Source organism: Crinia signifera, chromosome 5 (assembly GCF_055691185.1).
Source record: "Crinia signifera chromosome 5, ASM5569118v1, whole genome shotgun sequence".
In the NCBI taxonomy this organism is placed as follows: domain Eukaryota; kingdom Metazoa; phylum Chordata; class Amphibia; order Anura; family Myobatrachidae; genus Crinia; species Crinia signifera.
Window position 1 is genome coordinate 277,035,477 of NC_139221.1, and position 18,493 is coordinate 277,053,969.

The window sequence follows — 18,493 nt, forward strand, 5'->3', positions numbered from 1 at the left end:
GCTAAGATGGCGGCGCCCAGTCCCTGGAACTGGCAACAGAGCCACAGCCAGAAACGCAGGAGACTGAGACTCTGCCGGAGATGCCCGCCCGCCGGACCCCAATAGCCGAACACCCGGATGGTGAGGTGAGTAACTGAGCCAGCCACCGGCTCGCCGACGGGCCGTGACACTAATATAGCTTAAGGAAAAGGGCATGCAACCTAAATTGCAAGCACTTTATCAAATGGCAAAATTTATTTTTCATAAGAAATATATATAACACCATAAAAATATAACACTTCACTGCACTTCATTCACAATTAAATATTAGTAACACAGACATACAACATTTAATATACAGAGGCTTAATCTATAATAGACTATTACTATGAGGTTGGAAATGAGGCTTGGATTCATAGGCATAAAGATTTCATTCTTAGCAAGGCATAAGTATATTTACCAGTCCCGCATTAATATTGGGTCATCTTTAGTGGCAGTTAGGAAAAGTTCTTTGTACCCCTGGGAAATTAATCCACTATGTATAGGGTCCAGAATAGTCCTCCTCCCTCTGTGTTACCGGTATCCACAGCCACAGATGAATGGTGTATATAACCGCTCCTTAGTAGACAGTCCTTGTAGGTTTTATATATGCGGGGATCCGGTACAACAGCTTGTGCGGTCACAAATACGCGTTTCTCCGCCTGTATAGCACATCAGCGGCTTCCTCTGTTTTTCGCTGCTTTGTTAGCCAACTAATGCCACCAGGCGTGCAAATGCCCGCCCCCCTCTGAATGTCCCCGCAGGCCTGCGAATGGATGTTTTGCTGGTGATGTCAGCTGCCCGCCTCCGGAAGGCAGAAAGCTGCCTCTGTTTTTCCATGGGGATGGACAATGGTTTCCTGGGTGCAGGCAGCGTTTTCGCGTGTGAACGCCTCCTGCAGAATCTAATTCTCGCTGCGCATATTACATCTGCCCCCCCTGCAGTGTGCATGGTTTTGTCCATTTGAGAAGGAATTTGCCTTTGAGAGTGAACCAGAATAAGGGCTTAGTTCTCTTGATTCCTCCAGTATTCCCCAGCAAGCAAGTATTGTATTAACAATCAGCTATACCAGTTCCTGTTTGCTTACCCAGTTCAGATCAATCTTGCAGCACAATAGCCTGTCTCCGCAATTCTTATCATGCACTTCACTACTGTTCCCTCTGCTGATATCACCATCCGTCTGCTTTCAAAGTACTAGTACCCTGCTTCCTGGTTCCAGTTCAACCTGTTCTAGTCCAGTTGTTCAGTCATCTCCAGTCAGACTCCAGTTGAGAAAGGTCTCCAGTGTATGGTTGTGACCTTCATGCTGAGCGCTGAGAAGTTCATAACTCCTTTATACTTTCCTACTTTTGAAAACTAGTTTCAGGGAGATTATAGTTTGTAGTAGAATTTTGCACAGCGCCCCATTGAGGGGGCATGTCATGCTCCACTCAAAGGGCGTGTCTCTAGTTCCATATATGGAGAGATTGTGAAAAGAGAGGAATCTTTTTAAATTACTTATATAAAAATGTAGATGAGCCCCAAAGCAGTTAGTAAGAGACACTGTACTTGGAAAAGTGCTCGGAAATGGTGCTGATGATTCACTGTAAATGTATCTGTCTCTTCCTTTTTTACCCAAAAATGTCACAGTGTAATGTGGGCTAGGTGAAATGAGGGAGATTGCTAGAGTAATGAGGGAGTGAGGGAGATTGCTTCTATTTCAGGGAGTCTTCTGCAGAATGCAGGGGGGAAAGAACTATGAACTCCTTGCAGAGGTCCCTGGTGAATACCACCAGCATGTTAGATTCTGCAGTTCCATCCAAGAACTGTGAAGGGGATAGGTCATTTCACACTTTGATTTGCGAGAAATTGGATTTGTGAACCCATTTTTTCTTCAGGATGGCCTTTCAGAATGACTCATTTCCACATGGCCTATCCTCACAATCCATAAAGACTCCGTGTTGTGGTCACCAGCGCTGTAACCTGTGCGTAATCCGCATACCTGCCCCGAGGGCAAATTAGGTACTTGTTTAGTTTCACAGCGGCAGATGCGATATCGCATGCAATGTGATGTGATCGCATGCGATTTCATCCGATTTTGTACCTGTTCATAACCCTACTATCCATTATGCATGGAGTTGATTTTATATAGCGTGGCGAGCGCAGCGAGCCACCGAGCCCAAAGCGTGGTGAGCGTAGCGAGCCCCGTGAGGTGACGCGGATTACTTTACATTTATTCTGCGGCCCCTAGCGGGGCTCGCTGCACTCACCACGGAGTACATGTAAAGTAATCGGCGTCCCCTCGCGGGGCACACTACACTCGCCATGCTTCGGGCTCGGTGGCTCGCTGCGCTCGCCACACTATAGAAAATCATCTCCGTGCGTAGTGTATAGTGGGGTATGAATAGGTACAAAATCGGATGAAATCACATCGCATGCAATCGCTTTAAACGCGTAGGAAAGGTACCTGAACGGCACCTTGCACCCTTCACAAATCATAGGGTGCAAATCACCTTTGAAGAAGGAGAGATGTGGTAGGGCCTGGTCCTGCATACAATGTACCCAGCTGCAGCTCAGAAGAAGGGCTGGGAGAAGAAAAACTTGATGGACGTAGCTCACATCACTAAAGCTTCTTCCGAGTCACCGTGCACAACCTGAATCAGGTCCAGATCATGCACAAATGGAGACATACATTTGGAGTTATTCAGACCAGATCTGTTGTTCAAATTCGCAAGCCTATCTATTGTTGAGTGTAAGGACAAATTCAGGATGGCAGAAGCATTTTTAGGGAGATGGTGTGAAGTCAGCTCCAGCCTCGCTCAGCCAGTTTCTGTCGCAGAGTTGAGGAAGGGGCAGCGTTGTGCACACTGGTACAGAATGGGAAAATCATTCGGTGGTGAGTGAAAATGATTTGCAAATCAGTGATCCATTATCAAGTCATACATAGACTTGCATGGGGCGGGATCTCTCTCTGTCTTGGTCGGCGCTATTTGATCGCAGTCCTCTGCAAAAAAATCACACAACAGTGATCAGGTCTGAATCAGGACCATTATTACTATACACAGGGATCTGGTAAATAACTCAACTGATGATTCAAGTATCTGGATGGAAGGTCCACAGTCAATAGGTCGACACAAGCAAGCAGTTGACATGGCTATGGTCGACGCCTGAAAAAGCCAACATTGTTTCCCCATGTGTTGCACATTTTTATATTTTACCATCTACATCAACTCTGGATGGAGACGGTAAAGTGTGGCGAGTGCAGCGGTGGCAGAGCAAGGCATCTGGCATGGTGAGCAAAGCGATGCACTAATTAGAGGTCCACATGCTCAGTTGTCAACATTGGCATAATAAAAATAACAACCTCATGTCGACCTAGACATGTCAACCTAATATACCACTCCCGATGATTCATTTATGCTGCAGACATTCATAAATGAGGTTTCCCTTATCCAACTGGTGCCTTTAATGTAGGGTAAACACCAGAACAATTTCGCCTCAAAACACCCAATTTAGATACAATCTCGACCGATTGTATGTAAATTAAGCCATTTCAGATCTGATTCCGATCCAATGCACGGCACTATGGGTCGTTTCACAGCTCCTACCTGCAGAAGGTAGGATCTGGAAATGTTCATTCAGCTGGGTACTGGTCGAGATCGGATCGGATTCAGATCGTGTGCAGGTTGTGAGCAGATTGTGTGCTGCAACAGATCGTGAGCCGATCGTACAATTGTCTTATGATCTACCCACGACCTGCATTGTTGTGGTGTGCATCAGGCATAAATGTTTTCTCCTTTAAAAAAAACGGTACTCTTTACCTAGCACGGCGCCCACGATTTTGATCATGGGCATCGCAGGTAAAAAAACCCGGGCATCGCGGGCATTGAATGCACTAAAAATCGGGTGCGATGCGACCGACGCGATGCCCGCGATTTCCCATAGGGAACAATGTTAAATGTCTCAATTGACCCGATTTTCATGTTCAATGCCTCAATCGACCAGATTTTTCCATAGGAAACAATGTTAAATGGCCCACAGAGGCCAAATAGCCACCCTGAAGTGTGAAATGGCCCCCACAATTGTTAACGCCACCCCACGATCAACGTGAACCCGAAGCGTGGCGAGCGCAGCGAGGGGACGCGGATACCTTCACAGGTAAACGCGTCCCTTCGCGGGCTTCACAGGTATCCGCGTCCCCTCGCGGGGCTCGCTGCGCTCGCCACGCTTCGGGCTCGACGTGGATAGTGGGGGTATGAAAAGGTCGTACGACGCGTACCGCTGCGCTCGCCACGCTTCGGGTTCACGTTGATCGTGGGGTGGCGTTAACAATTGTGGGGGCCATTTCACACTTCAGGGTGGCTATTTGGCCTCTGTGGGCCATTTAACATTGTTTCCTATGGAAAAATCGGGTCAATTGAGGCATTGAACAGGAAAATTGGGTCAATTGGGACATTTAACATTGTTCCCTATGGGAAATCGCAGGCATCGCGTCGGTCGCGTCGCACCCGATTTTTTAGTGCATTCAATGCCCGCGATGGGCGCCGTGATAAGTAAAGAGTACCAAAAAAACAAATCTGATAATCCAGGTCGATTAAATGGCTTTCCATAGCTTAATAACTGCCATAACAAATAAATTTCTGTTTACACACATGCACGCAAGATCTGGTCATGGGATTGGGTGAGAGAGATTACAGACTCACTGTATGGTCAGGACCTTTAATTTTTTTTTTTTTTGTAACCACATCCCTGAATCATATAGAAAGTATTCACAGCACTTCAATTTTTCCATATTTTGTTATGTTACAGCCGCTGCCTTATTCCATTAAATTTAATGCTTTCCCTTAAAAGTTCTACACACAATGGGCCTTATTCCGATCTGCTCACAGCTTTCCAAGCAGTAGTGGCGCCCCTAAATGATTTCACCTATCCTTGTAAATATAAGTCAGTGGAGACATACTTGTGGGCAGCAGAACGAAGACAGGGCAGGCATTTGCATGGAAATGGCCAGCGTTTTCATCAGAAGCCCATGAAAAGCTGGACATTCCCATGCCCCATCGCTGCCAACAATTGGGTTGATCCGGGTTCCACTGATCATCCTTGAAATGTTCCAACAGCTTAATTGGAGTCCACCTGTGGTAAATTCAGTTGCTTGGACATGATTTGGAAAGGCTCACACCTGTTTATATAAGCTCCCACACTTGACAGTGCATGTCAGAGCACAAACCAAGCATGAAGCTAAAGGAATGGTCTGTAGACCTACAAGACAGGATTGTCTCAAAACACAAATCTGGGGAAGGGTACAGAGAAATATCTGCTGCTTTAAAGGTCCCAATGAGCACAGTGACCTCCATCATCTGTAAATGGAAGAAGGTCAGAACCACCAGGACTCTTCCTAGAGCTGTCTGGCCGTCTTAACTGAGCAATCGGGGGAGAAGGGCCCTAGTCAGGGAGGTGACCAAGAACCCGACGGTCACTTTGTCAGAGCTACAGCATTCCTGTTTCGAGAGAGGTTAACCTTCCAGAAGGACAACCATCTCTGCAGCAATCCACCAATCAGACCTGTATGGTAGAATGGCCAGATGGAAGCCACTCCTTAGTAAAAAGCACATGGCAGCTCATCTGGAGTTTGCTAAAATGCACCTGAAGGACTCTCAGACCATGAGAAACTAAATTCTCTGGTCTGATGAGATAAATATTAAATGCCATGCGTCATTATTGGAAGAAACTAGGCATGGTGGTGGCAGCTTCATGCTGTGGGGATATTTTTGAGTGGCAGGAACTGGGAGACTAGTCAGGATAGAGGGAAAGATGAATGTAGCAATGTACAGAGACATCCTAGATGACAACCTGCTCCACAGCGCTCTTGACCTCAGACAGGGGAAACGATTCATCTTTCTGCAGGACAACCATGCTAAGAACACAGTCAAGATATCAAAGGAGTGGCTTCAGGACAACTCTGTAAAAGTCCTTGAGTGGCCTAGTCAGATCCCAGACTTGAATCCGATTGAACATTTCTGGAGCGATCTAAAAATGGCTGTGCACAGACGCCTCTCAATCAATCTGATGGAGCTTGAAAGTTGCTGCAAAGAGGAATGGGTAACATGCCCAAAGATAGGTGAGCCAAGCTTGTGGCATCATATTCAAAAAGACTTGAGGCTGTAATTGCTGCCAAAGGTGCATGAACAAAGTATTGAACAAAGGCTATGAATACTTATGTACATGTGATTTCTTAGTTTTTTAGTTTTAATACATTTGCAAAAATATACCAAGAGATTTTTACTTGTTGTCATTATGGGGTATTGTGTGTAGGGTTTTGAGGGAAAATTGTATTTATTCCAAAAGTGAAGCACTGTGAATACTTTCCAGGTGCACCCCCCAGACTGGGACGGATGGGGGAAGCACGCTACTATCTCTTCTATCACTACAGTGGCTAAGATTACCTTTGAGTGCCAAGTGAATTGTTAAAAATAGGTGTCAAAATTGGCAAGCAAACATTTTTATTCATCACAATGAACTGTAATGTTTACCTTATATAGGAAATATAATCTTTATTTACATTACATTTTTGTATTTGAATTTATATAACAAATAAGAGGGAAGCTGGCATATTTAGGAATATTTAGGAAGCTGGATGTTTGGAACTTCTCTCATAAAGATGTTGGCACTCAAAGGGTTAATATTTGTGCCTAACCTGTTTCAGGCTTAAAGATGCAGATATTGGGGCAGATGTATTAAGCCTGGAGAAGAGATAAACTGGAGATAAAATGGAGATAAATCGAAAGGGCAATAAAGCACCAGCCAATCAACTCACAACTGTCATTTTCAAACACAGCCTTGGCTGGTGCTTTATTTCCTTTCACTTTATCTCCAGTTTATCTCTTCTCCAGGCTTAATACATTTGCCCCATTGTCAGTGGTGCAAGTAGAAAAAATGTCTTAGTGGTACTGTGTCGGCGCGCGCCAAAAAATGGGCGTGGTCATATGACACGAGGGGGAGTGGCTACATGACAAAACTTTAAAACACAATGACATTTCTGTTTGGGCTTGTGCACATATATGCCCCCACAGTGCCAGATATCATTTACCCCCACAGTGCCACACATATATGCCCCCACAGTGCCAGATATGCCCCCACAGTGCCACACATATGCCCCCACAGTGCCACACATATGCCCCCACACAGTGCCACACATATGCCCCCACAGTGCCACACATATGCCCCCACAGTGCCACACATATGCCCCCACAGTGCCACACATATGCCCCCCAGTGCCACACATACGCCCCCACAGTGCCATACATATGCCCCCCAAAGTGCCAGATATGCGCCAGCAGTGCCAGATATGCCCCTAGTGCCAGATATTCCCCCACAGTGCTTAGTATGCCCCCAGTGCCAAACATGCCCCCACAGTGCCACACATTTGATACTAGTCCCAGATATGCCCCCACAGTGCTAAGTATGCCCCTACAGTGCCACACATATGCCCTCACAGTGCTAGGTATGCCCACAGTGCCGCACATAAATGCCCCCACAGTGTCACACATATGCCCCTAGTGCCAAATATCATATTCCCCACAGTGCCACACATATGCCCCCACAGTGCTAGATATGCCCACACAGTGCTAAGTATGCCCCCAGTGCCACACATATGCCCCCACAGTGCCATACATATGCCCGCAAAGTGCCACTTATGCCCCAGCAGTGCCAGATATGCCCCTAGGGCCACACATATGCCCCCAGTGCCAGATCTGCCCCCACAGTGCCACACATGAATGCCCCCACAGTATTCAGCAGCAACTCACCGTCAGGTGTTCTCCCCCTCCTCTAGTTCCCCGTCGCCACTGCCTGCATCTTCCCTGGGGCCGCTGTCTGCTTCTTGCCTGGGGACTGGAGGGGAGAGCATCTTCCGTGTCTCCACTCTCCAGCCCTGCAGTCTCTCTCGCGGGCTGGCTCCTGATTGGCTGCCAGCCCGCGAGCTCTGATTGGAGAGCAGGCATCTGTGTCACAGTGACACACGGAGGGGAAGGGAGATACGTGCGATGCGCTCCCCTCCGAACGCTATCAGCTGTGGTGGGGCGGCGGAGGCCACGCCCCCCGCCACTTCCATATGCGCGCATGCGCATTGAGCATTTTTGGGGGCATTTGTTATGGCGGTACTGGGTACCGGCAGTATATCTTTTACCGGTACGCCGTACCACCCCGTACCGCCATACTTGCACCACTGCCCATTGTTTGATCAATGGGCATAACTAAGGAAATACAACATGATATTGATCAGCTCACAACTAAAGGCCCCCATACACTATGCGATTTGGGCACGATTTCACCCGATTCGGATGAATCGGGCCGTGAAATCGGCCCAAATCGCACTTGCAGACACCCCGTCCGATCCAATGCGCGGTCCCGTGCGCATCGGATCGGGGTCGGGAGGTCGGACGGGCTGCACATAAGATTTGCTAAATCAGCCCCGGAGCCGTGCGGGGGATGACAGCGGGCGGGGGATGCCGGCTATAGAGAGCCGAGCAGGGGGAGGCTGCATAGGGAGTCGGGCAGGAGGAGGGTGACAGCGGGAGCAGCGCAACGGGCAGGGAGGATGACGCTGGCTGCCGGGCAGCGGCGGGAGCCGGGAGGAACACACAAACTTGAAAAAAAAAAGCCCATACAGATGACTAGCAAGCCATTGATTGGCTGAGACCTCTCAGCCAATCATTGATTGGCTGAGAGAGGTCTCAGCCAATCAATGGCTTGCAAGTCATTCTGTATGGGCTTTTTTTTTTTTCAAGTTATCTGTGTTCCTCCCGGCTCCAGCCACTGCCCGGCAGCCAGCGTAATCCTCCCTGCCCGGCGCGCTGCTTCCGCTGTCACCCTCCTCCTGCCCGGCTCCCTATGCAGCTCCCCGGGGACCGCATATGATAAATCCATGCGATTTATCATATGCAAACCTTGGCACATCAAGTGCCTAATCGTGTGTCCCCCTCCCGGGGAGCTGCAGGGTGAAATCAGGTCCGACTTGTCCTTAGGACAAGTCGGACTAATGTATGGAGGCCTTAAGGATGGCCATCGACCATTAATGATTAGAAATCGATGGTTTATGGCAGATGTTGAATAGTTTTGCCATTGATGTCAAGCTTAAAGAATAATTTTGTTTTGCTTTTTTCCCCAAAGGGCCGGGACACGGAAAATAGCTCAGCCCCTGACACCTGTGAAGCTCCGCCCCATGTTTTGATCGGCCAACAGGCCAATCAATAAAAGAAAATGGATGACCATTGATATGTAAAAACATAGATGGTCATCTATTGCATAGTAATACACTATCGATGGCCAGTTGCACTTTTGCCACCGATGGCAAAGGCAACGATGGCAATCCCTACTCACAACCGGTTAAGTAACACAAGTGTGGTGTAACTTTAGAGAGTGAGTGGCGTAGCTATAAATATTGCTCCCCCCTGCCAAAAAAATTGTTGCACCCCCCCCTCCCCCCTCCATGGCATTTTGGTAAGAAAAATACAATAATACTAGGGGGTGTGTTCCCGGGAGCTGGCGTCCCTACTCTCTGCAGTGCACAAGCCCCTGGTTTACCTTTTGACAAGTGTGTTCCTAGCGTCCCCCGCTGTTAGATCTGTCCCTCATAGAGGGACTCCTCTGTGCGGTGTTTGCTGCTGGTGGTGGGTGATCTCCGGAGTCTCTACACAAACCCGGGCGGCTTCCCGGGTTTGACATCACCGGGTGTGCGCAATGTGACATAGTAGAGCGTGATAGGCTGAAAAAAAATCACATGGCGCATATTTGTCACTGTCAGTTATGACAGTGAGAAACAATAGCTTTCATGGGTCTGCAAGCACTGACAGTGACACATATGCGCCATGTGATTTTTTCAGCCTATCACGCTCCTACCAACAGTGTCATGTGCCCATATCACATGACAATGCTAGCTGTGTCCTCAGACTCCCAGACAGTGCTCTCTATTTAGCGCTGTCCGATCACAACCCTTATGTCCCGCTCTACCCCTAGGTAGCAGCAGTGCCGGGCGGGTGCCGGCACCTTGCGCCCACGCAGCCCCCATGCCCCCAAGTGGCAGCGGGGGCTGCCTTACATTAGCTACGCCACTGGATAGGATGTCCTGGCCGCCTGCCTGCCAGGGTGCTCACTTGTCCGCCCGCTGCCTGAGCCTCATAGATAGCTTAGCTGCAGTACTGTAGTTTAACTACTACAGTTCCTTCCTTATGTAGTCCAGTTGCACTGACAGTCTGTGCCTATGCCTCATAGTTCTGTAGTAGTTTTAACTACTACCGTTCTGTAGTCCAGTCCAGTGGCACTGACAGTCTGTGCCTCATAGATTAGATACCTGTAGTAGTTTGAATTACTACAGTTCTGTAGTCCAGTCCAGTGGCACTGACAGTCCATTTGGGTAGTACGGCACTGCATAAGTGCATACTGCCATTAAGTACACTGATATTGATATATATTGCTGATTAAGTCCAGTGGCAATGACGTTAAAGTCCAGTGGTACAGCTGACAGCTGTATAACTTGTGACAGTACAGTGTACACTGTAAAAAAAAAAAAAGATTTACCTTTCTGATTTTTTCTGTGTCTGCCATGTGTGTGTAGGGGTACACTACACTCCTGTGCCACCAGCATAATATATTTCAGATAAAGGGATTATTAATAACCCCTTTAATTTTTTATGTCTCTGCTGTGTCTGTGTAATTTAGGGGTACACTACTCTCCTTTGCCGCATATTTTATAACTCCAGAAAGATAATGGAGAACAAACATATGGAGGCTATAATAGTGAAAGAACAAGAACCACTTCCTCAGAGTGCTGAAGCTGCTGCCACTAGTCAAGACATAGAACATGAAATGCCATCAACGTCATCTGCCAAGGCCGATGCCCAATGTACTCGTAGAGGGCATGTCAAATCCAAAATGGCAAAGTTCAGTACGTTGAAGAAAAAAAAAAATGTAAATCCTTGGAGGAGAAACGTAAGCTTGCCAATATGCCATTTACCACACAGAGTGGCAAGGAACGGCTAAGGCCATGGCCTATGTTCTTGACTACTGGTTCAGTTTCACATGACGATCACAGCCCTCCTCCTCATCCTCCTCTCCACTAGAAATGCAAAAACACAACAGACAACTCCAAACTTCTAAAGACATTTTTTTTTGTCTAGACATTTTTACTGGTTATACTTCTACCACATTATTGTTTTAGAACACATTTAAGCAGAAATCATGTAGGGCTTCACAAAAAAACCTTGAGAATTATGATGCATATCATTCAGTATTATGAAGACAACAAATGAAATGTACAGACTACGATGAAACAGAACAGTCAAAGGGTAAGCAAAAAGCTTATAGACTAGAATAGATCCTTCGTATGCAGATTCACTGGCACACCCCATATACTAAAGGGGATATAATAAGGAAGGGGGCGGTTATGTCTGGCCAGTAGGTTCTGCTCCTTTGCAGCTGTGCAGTGCAGCTATTCCATTCATTGGCTTCTCTTTTTCACCCGAAACCCTTGGCCGTTGACAATGTATTTGTGTATTGCTTTCTCTCGCCTAACTTGCTGTAAAACAGAAAGTTGCTGAAGTTCTTTAGGAAGCTCAGAGCAGATCTCAGTGCTGCCCAAATCATCCGCTGCTACTTGGCTATACATATTTAAATACCCATCAACCAATAATGTTAAATTTAGCTAACATGGCATCCAACATTGCTAGGTGCAGAGCCAAGAGGTGTAAGACTTCCAGAGCCAATAGTTTCAGCAAATGTGGAGACATTGGACGATCAAGCCATATATTGGGGTTATGCTTTATTAAAATTTGCTCGTAAGTCAGGAATGAAACTTGTGAAGATGGCATGTTGAGATGTCGAGTCAAACATTCCTTAAGTGAACACATACAATTAGGAAGGAAGCCCTTGGTTTCCATGAAGAAAAGGTATACATCTCCTACCTGTGTATCAAAGACATTGCTAAGAACAATCCCATATTGGTGGGACAAGACATCCCCCAGCCAGCGACAGCCATGGACCACCTTTAGAATGCTTTTGTCTTTAAGCACCATTTGTGCTAAAAATGGGCTACAAATGGTGCTTGAAGACAATTTTTGACTATGTAGTCAAAATCGCTTACAGGGTGTACACACGGAGCGATCCTTTTAAGCAATTTTGACTACATAGTCAAAATTGCTTCGAAGGTTAGTAAAGATCTCTGTCAAGGTTAGACTAATCGCCCAATAAAATCGCTTAGTAAAAAAGAGTTGCCAGGCAAGAATATTTTGACTAGATCGCTGGCTGTCTAGTCAAAATCTGAGGGAGATATTCACTAGGCAATCTGCAATGAATACCAAGTAAATATGTTAATTCTAGTATAGTCAAAATCGCCCATAAATCGCTTAGTCAAAATCGCTGGTGCATTAAGTCAAATTGCTTAGTCAAAATTGCTTAGTTAAAGTCGCTCACTAGCAAAATCGCTCCGTGTGTACACCCCTTAAGAAGGATCGCTTCGTGTGTACACCCCTCTAGTTTTTTCAAATTGCCATCCTGTCTGCCACTGCAGTGCCACTCCTAGATGAGCCGCGGGTTTGTGCCACACACTTGTGTAGCTTAGCCTTTTGGCTAAGATCAAGTGTAGTATCTGTTCTTATCAGTGGGTATGGACTGGCCTCTGGCAGAGAATAGAGAAAGGCTGGACTTAGTAGATACTCTGATGGGCGGAGGGTTTTGGACCCCTCATGCCTGGGAGTGGTGAAAAGTCTGGCTGAGTAGCTTAACCTTGGGATCGGAGAAACACTGAGACGATTGCTCTTCCGAGGGGGCCTCAACCCCTAAGGGAGTCATTCGAAAAGCCCAGTGGAATACCCATTCCCTTGCCAGGGGCTGGAAAGTGCCCTACGATGGGAGCAGAGAAACACTTGGTCGGACGCTGATCGGTCGGCTGCCTGGAGTCCAGAGGCGTAGGGAGGGCGGAGCCACCGGAGCTCATGCTCCGGGCGCCGATTGGTGGAATGGCGCCACCGTGCCCGCCCCCCCCTCCGCAAATCATCCATGGAATTATATCCTACACTAACGTAACAGTGGCAGCGTGTGCCGGCGCCTGCCCGGCGGTTGCCCTGCTGCTCGGTCCGGCTTCCGGGCAGCGCAGCAGCACTCCAGACTCCTCCAAGAGTAACCAGCCTGGAGGAGGATTTCTGCTGCCGCCCTGTCAGTGGCGTAAGTCAGCTTACCGCTAGCTGGCTGCTGACTCCTGATGCTGTTAGCCGAGTGGTTGGAGCTGCTGCCATTCGGGCAGGGGCTGTCTCCTCTCCTGTCACTGCCGCTGGTAGGTACCACACTGGTGATTGGATGAGAGCCCTGTCACTGTCGCCGGTGCTACAGTGCTTCTGGCAGGCACTGCATTGTTAAGTCAGGGCAGATCATGTCGCTGCCACCTGCTGCTGCTTGGTGGATGGGTGGTGGGGGGATATCTTGTCACTGCCGTCAGGGCTGGAAGACTCCATGCTGCTGCCGGCCTGGGGGGGCTGTCACTGTGGCCGGTGCTAAAGTGTTGTCGGCAGGAACCGCGCTGCTGCTGGTCGTGCGGTTTCTGCCTTGGTTTGCAGCGTACCCGTCTCCCTCAGCCTGGACCCACGAAAGAAGTGTAAAGAATTGCAGCTGGTGAGGGGCCCCAGGGTATACTTGCTCCCTGAGCCAGCATTGTGAAGGACCAAAAGTGACCCTTCTGGGCTTAGTGCCCAGGCGGCGGGAGCCTCCATTGCCTCCCAGAGTTCCGCCACAGTGTCTTATATAGTGCAGCAGATTCCGTTACAGCGTCTTATATAACGCAGCGGATTCTGTTACAGTGTCTTATATAGCGCTGCAGATTCCGTTACAGTGTCTTATATAGCGCAGCAGATTCCGTCAGTGTCTTATATAGCGCAGCAGATTCCATTACAGTGTCTTATATAGCGCAGCAGATTCCGTTAGAGTGTCTTATACAGCGCAGCAGATTCCGTTACAGTGTCTTATATAGTGCAGTAGATTCCGTTACAGTGTCTTATATAGCGCAGCAGATTCCGTTACAGTGTCTTATACAGCGCAGCAGATTCCGTTACAGTGTCTTATATAGTGCAGTAGATTCCATTACAGTGTCTTATATAGCGCAGCAGATTCCGTTACAGCGTCTTATATAACTCAGCAGATTCCGTTACAATGTCTTATATAGTGCAGTAGATTGCGTTACAGTATCTGATATAGCGCAGCAGATTCCGTTACAGCGTCTTATATAGTGCAGCAGATTCCGTTACAGTGTCTTATATATTTCAAATGTAACATGCCAACACATGTTAGCCACGCCCCCAATTCATTACCAGGAAGGGGGGGGGGGGTGCGAAATATGCCCTTGCTCCGGGCACCATGGCACCTAGCTACACCGCTGCTGGAGTCTGAGGCTGCACTGTGCCCCCGGGGAAACTCGGGGGTGCCGAACCTGCACAGGTGATCCCAAAAATCACCTTGCACAAGTATGGCACTTGCACTGCACACTTCTCCCTCTAGGTTAGGCTGCACGTCCTTACCTCTTCCTTTTGGATGGGGTAGGACAATTTTTCACACCCCCACCCCGGCCTTCTGGCTGGGGTCCTCTTTATTATTTATTTCTCTTCTCTCTTCACGTTCATGCACTTTTCCAAGTTTTCTGTAGTTTGTCACTTGTTTTTTTTGGGTTGTGTGGTTGACCCTTATGGGCCTACCATTCCCCAATGTACTGAAGCTCTCATCCTTTTGGGGACAGCTTCGGCCCCCTCGAGGGCGACCCCGAGCCGCAAGGCGGAGGGAAGCCTAATGCGGGTCTCTCCAAACCTTGGGGTGCGGAGGACCCACCGTCCTGACCCTTCCGGGGGTTGAGGAAAGCGGGTCTGTCTAAGCTTCGGCGAAGAGGACCCACCGATCCCTTTTTTCCCCCTCTTCGGCCTTATGGCTGAGAGGGGTTAGGGGAAAAACGGGGCCCTTCTCCTTTGTGAGATTGCACGACCCCCTATGCATGTGTTTAGGTACTGGTGGTGGGAGCACACCTCGGGCTCCCTGAGTTTCAAACTCACTTGTGTGGCTTAGCATAGTTATCCAGCTACCTTGGAGCAAGCTTTTGCCCTAAAAACAATATTGCGAGGTGTTCAGAATAGACTGGAAATGAGTGGAAATTAATGATATTGAGGTTAATAATAGCGTAGGAGCAAAAAAAAAAAAATGCTGCGATTTTAGTGCTATTTATGTTTTTTTGGCAAAAAAATACAGATCCGAAACACAAAACACAAAAATGGTGTTTTGGAACAGATCCAGATCCAAAACACTGCCCGAACAGATACAGAAGGGATACGGTCGACATCATTAGGTCGACATGCAGAAAGGTCAACATGGGTCAAGGTTGACCTAAGCATTAGGTCAACATGGATTTTTCACAGTGTTTTGAGCCATGTGCTGACAGGCGGTATTTCATGCCCTACCAAAGCATGGTGAGTGCAGCAGTGCACTTTAACCTGTGTCGACATTCAGGCAAAAAAACAGTGAACAAAAACCAATGTCGATCTTGCCCATGATCCAAACAGGGTAATTGAGAAGAAAGGTGTTTTAACAGAAGTGATGGTAATCGTAAATGAACAGTCCAGAAACGGGATGTGGTCATTTGGTCTACAGCATGATGGTCGACAGTCATTAGGTCGACATGGGAAAAGGTCGATAGGTCGTTAGTTCGACAGGTCGTTGGTTTGACATTGTCTAGGTCGACAGTCAAAAGGTCGACATGGTTTTTTTTTCACAGTTTTTATTAGCCGACAGGCGGTATTTCATGCCCTACCATCCACTAGGGCGTGGCGGGAGACTAAAAGTGTGCTGAGCGCAGCGAGGCACCATGCCCGATGCATCGCGAGTGGATGCGGTGCACTTTAAACTGTGTCTATGTCGACTGAGTTGACATTCAGGTAAAAAAAGGTGAAAAATCCTATTTCAACCTTTTGACTGTCGACCTAAACATTGTCGAACTAACGACCTGTCGACCTAATGACCTTTCGACCTAGAAACATGTCGACCTTTTCCCATGTCAACCTAAACCCATGTTGACCTAATGGTGTCGACCTAATGACTGTCAACCTTCATGCTGTAGACCAAATGATCCCAACCCTCAGAAACAGAGCAGTGTGTCTCTCCTGAAGAGGGTCATGTTGGGAGGGATACACCCACCACGTTGCGGGGTCCTGTCCGGTTTGTACCCTTACCCAAGACCAGCTCCCTTTCCTGCCACTAATACACAGCTACAGAGATTATTGTGTACATACAGAATCTTCCAACATGATCCGAGGGACACAATGCTCTGCTTCTGTACTTCCCTCTTAATTTATGATTGTCATCACTTGTTTCAGTGGTGTTTTTTTTGGGGGGGGAGCGCTCCCCACTGGGCGAGTTTTTTATGGGGAGCGCTCCCTTAAAAAAAAACCCACCACTACCTCCCTGGGTCCGGGCAGTGCCGCTAAACTGTCAATCAGCGGTTGCCCGGACCTGCGCCCGCCGCGTACCTGTCCCCGGCAGCCGGCTTGTCATAAGCCGGCGCCGGGGACTTCAATAAGAAACCCGGAGGGGAGGAGGAGGGAAGAGGCGGCGCCGGCACCGCAGAGGGGACCGAGCCGTCTCCAAACAGTGGCAATCACGAGAATTTTCCGGGCTTGCCAGACTAGGCACTGAGGCACAGCCCGGAAAATTCTCGGGATTGCCACTGAAGGGGTTAATTGATAAGAAAGGAGTTTCACCACAGGTATGGCAATCACAAATTAAGAGGAAAACAGAGCATTGTGTCGCTTCTGGAGAGACTCATGTTTAGGGTGACCAACTTTCCAAAGGGCCAACCCGGGACAGGGGGTCGCGGGCTCGACAACCCCCCCCCCACCAGGAAAGTCGGGGGTTAGGGGGCAGCAGCCCTCCGAATATATAATTTATATATAATATATAATGGGATTTCCATTCCCAATCCCAGGCCTTGCCCTATACTAAGGGTCAGACTCCAGACCAGTGCAAAAACTTTCAGCATAGCCTATTAGCCCTTAGTCCAGGGGTTCCCAATCTTTTTTTAATCACGGCACCCCCAGAGTATCAGAATTTTTTCAGGGCACCCCTAGGCCAAAGAAAAAAAAGCAGAATAAATATAACTTTTAAGTAGATTGGGTTTATATGTGATCCTTCTGGTCAGTCATGTGGTAAAGGGCAGGATTTGCTTCTGTTTGTACACATTTTGTGATAGGCAGCCACCAGCACTAGTTTTGCCCATAAACAATTAACCATAAATAATTTGAATTGGTCCTGGACCAACAACCCGGGGCACCCCTGCAAGTGTTCCAAGGCACCCCAGGGAGCCACGGCACACAGTTTGGGAACCACTGCCTTAGTCAGTATAATAGGGGGTAGGCCCGGCCGGGAATGGGAGGGATATAGATAAGAAAGAATATAGAACAGAACTTTTAATGATTTATCTTGACTCTCACAGAGTCAGAGTGACTCACCCGGCCACACACAGGCAGGGGCAGGGTGGCACACTCAGCAGTTAGCACACCGTCAGTAACGCGGCGCCGTGCTCCCGGTAATGCTGCCTGACGGTGACTGGCCACACCCGCCCTGGTTGGCAGCCAGTGGCTGCACAGCATTACTGGGAGGGAGAGTGGGAGGTGACGCGGTCACGCGGCGGCCGAACTAACCAATAATGGGGAGGCGGCGGCGCACACCGCGTAACAGCTTCCCCTCCCACACTCCAAGTCTAATGCTGTGCGGCCGGATAGAGCAGTGAGCTGCCCGCGTCACTAAGTAACAACACCAACAATTTTATTTTGTTAAAACGGGGCTTAAAACTGGACTTTTCGCATCCCAGGATGGGTTTGCCCGGGACGCGGGATTTATGAGATTAAAGTCAGGACTGTCCCAGGCAAACCGGGACGGTTGGTCACTCTACTCATGTTGGGAGGTATGTGTGTAATTACATACCTTCCAACATGACCCTATCCAGGAGGGACACAATGCTCTGTTTCTGGACTTCCCTCTGAATGAATAACTGCATCACCTGTGTTGAAAAACACCTTTCTTATCAATTACCCTATTCAGCACAGGTGATGGCAATCATAAATTCAGAGGAAAGTCCAGAAACAGAGCATTGTGTGCCTCCTGGAGAGTGTCATGTTGGGAGGTATGTAATTATACTGGCAGCCTGGCCCTAATATAAGAACAACAAACTCCATCCATGACAGCGTTGTCACGATCATCGACGCACTGCTCAGCATCAGCAGCACAAGTGGCACGCGATTTCGTCTCCTTCACACCAGCCATTTTGGTAGTGACAAATCCGGCTGCTTCAGGGACTCTGGTCCCCAATAACATGTCGGATACTGTCCCGGTGCTACGGACGCGTTAAAACTGCATCTGATCACTGTGTTTTATTGCCTCGTGTATACGTACGCCGTACGATACAACTACCCGCTGGGTT